The sequence below is a fragment of the Penaeus chinensis genome, chromosome 17 (assembly GCF_019202785.1).
Source record: "Penaeus chinensis breed Huanghai No. 1 chromosome 17, ASM1920278v2, whole genome shotgun sequence".
Taxonomy (NCBI): domain Eukaryota; kingdom Metazoa; phylum Arthropoda; class Malacostraca; order Decapoda; family Penaeidae; genus Penaeus; species Penaeus chinensis.
The window spans coordinates 13,506,291-13,508,790 of record NC_061835.1 but is presented as its reverse complement, the minus strand read 5'-3'; the positions used below and the strand labels follow the sequence as shown (position 1 = coordinate 13,508,790).

Here is a 2,500-nt window from a genome sequence, read left to right as displayed (position 1 = left end):
GGTCGAGGAGATTTAAATAGTCCCAACGTCGTCCCTCTGGCAACACTCCCCACACAGTTGCCAGATGTTTTCATTTATATTCTGGTATCATACCGCCGGTAACTTCACACTACCATAATAAGCAGCAGGTAACCCTCGTTCTACCGTTTGATATTTACAGGACATATAACCTGTTCCAAATTTGTTAGGAGAGGATATTGTTCTGGAACAAACAGTGAGGAAGCTATGTGTTTTGTGAGTTATCGTACTTCTGGCACAACTTGGCGCCTGAGTAAAATACTTCGGGAAGAAAATATACACACATGTACACATGCACGGGCACGTACACATGCCATAAACAAACCGCCACGCGTGTGGGTATGCATGAATGGAGTTATAGGTTATAGATATTTAAATGGCAAAACAATATGTGTAATTACTGGCCAAACGGAAATGTTGTTTGCCGATATTGGTATTGTGAAATCTATTGTTATATTTTACTGAAGAAGCTGTATATGTGTATACTTTAGTTTGTCTATATATCGCCCACCTACAATATATATATATACATATATATACATACATATATATAAACACACACACACATGTGTGTGTGTGTGTGTGTGTGTGTATGTGTGTATATGTGTGTGTGTGTGTGTGTGTGTGTTTGTGTGCGTGTGTGTGTGTGTGTGCACACGCACGCACGCACGCACGCACTTGTACAGGAGGCCTTTGGACCAGCGTTTTGTATTTTCTATAAAATCATGTCAGAAAACAAAATTATCAAAAAATATATTTACTTATCCACAATAAAGACCAAACAATTCATTGAAAATTGAAAACTCACCTATCTATTCATTTTATATTAAGACCCAACCATTTATTTATTTTCTATTGACGACCCCCCATAAATATTCACTTACCAATTCTGTTACTCAATAATTTTATCAGTAATGTTACAAGGTTATCGTGGGACCTTTTGCTTAGGCACGTAGCCCATTCAGGAACGGGTTTGGATCCAGTCGGATTATGCGAACGACCTGATTTTGAATCCATGGGTACTAATTGGAAAAAAGGAGTTATTTTTGTTAGTCTCTGTTAAAAGATAATGTAATTTTTTTCGAGATTTTCGTTTTTCCCCCTCGGTGAATATGAATTTGTTGTAGAGGATAAATAATTGGCTTTTGCTATATAAGAATCGTTTTTTTTTTTTAACGTAGTTTCGAAATTCATGACCCAATTCTTTGCATTTCCACCCAATATCTATTATTGCGTAAATAAAAACTAAATTCAATTCAATTTTATTAATTATTACTACTACTATTTTTTCACCAGTTTGAAAATATACCCAACGTTCATATGTATTCTTCTTTTATAAAATACAAAGTAAGAGAAACTGTCCTCATTAATATATTATGCGAACGACCCGTTTTTGAATCCGGAATTACCCGTTCGGAAGCGTAGCCTAAATATCTGTATCTTCATTTATAAACACTTATATTTTTGCTTTTGGAAAGATAAAATAAATTAATTCATCTCGTATATTTCAGACATTTCTAAGTCTTAACCTGCCGTATGTATACAATTAATATGATTTAGTATTACTTAATTCATTACGTGTTTTTGTTGAAAACCTTAATATTTTGTTTAATTTGAATACACTTTGTAAATGTAGCCCCCTGCTTCTTCTTATCATATTTTTTTATTATTATTACCTTTTATTATTATTTTTTATTTGCGTTCTTATATACTCGATTTATCCTATATTCACCCTCTGTTTATGTATATGTATGTGTACTATAAGTGTTTACCGTATATATTATATATATATATATATATATATATATATATAATATATGTATATATACACGCACATATTTGTATATATAAATATATATATTTATATATATATATATTTATATTTATATATATGTATATATGTATGTATGTACGTGTGTGTATACATATACATACATGTATGCATATATGTGTATGTGTGTATGAATATTCATATATACATATATAGTCATATATATATATATATATATATATATATATATATATATATATATATATACTGTGTATGTGTATGAGTTCACACACACACACACATATATTCATCCTCACATTAATTTTAATTTTATATCAGTTATTCTCAACCGAATACTATGTCTAACCTTTTTTTGTTTTAACTTTAACTTTTGAAAAAAAAAAAAAAAAAAAAAAAAAAACACTGGAGAGCGTGCGTTCGTATCCCCTCTCGAACCCGCTTCACCTGTGGTATTCAAAATCGACACCTGAAGCACTTTGGCAATCCCGTGACTTATTTCCCCCGTGGCTTCGGAAACTGTCTGAATAAAGCGGAAAGAATTAATTAAATCATGATTCTGTAATGGATTGCAGTGTTTGTGTAAGGTCTGAGTGGTCGTTTTTTTTTCATGGTTGCGGTAATTAGGTATGGGAATGATGATGATAATTAACTAGTAACTTTACTATTATCATCGTATTTGTTTCTGTAAAT

The 2,500-nt window shown here is 31.4% G+C and overlaps 1 protein-coding gene across 3 annotated transcripts in view; it reads left to right on the top strand.

Annotated features, from left to right (window-relative positions):
- The window catches only part of LOC125033903, an 88,450-nt gene that overhangs the window by 50,455 nt on the left and 35,495 nt on the right, over positions 1–2,500 (top strand). The gene's annotated exons all lie outside the window — the stretch shown is intronic.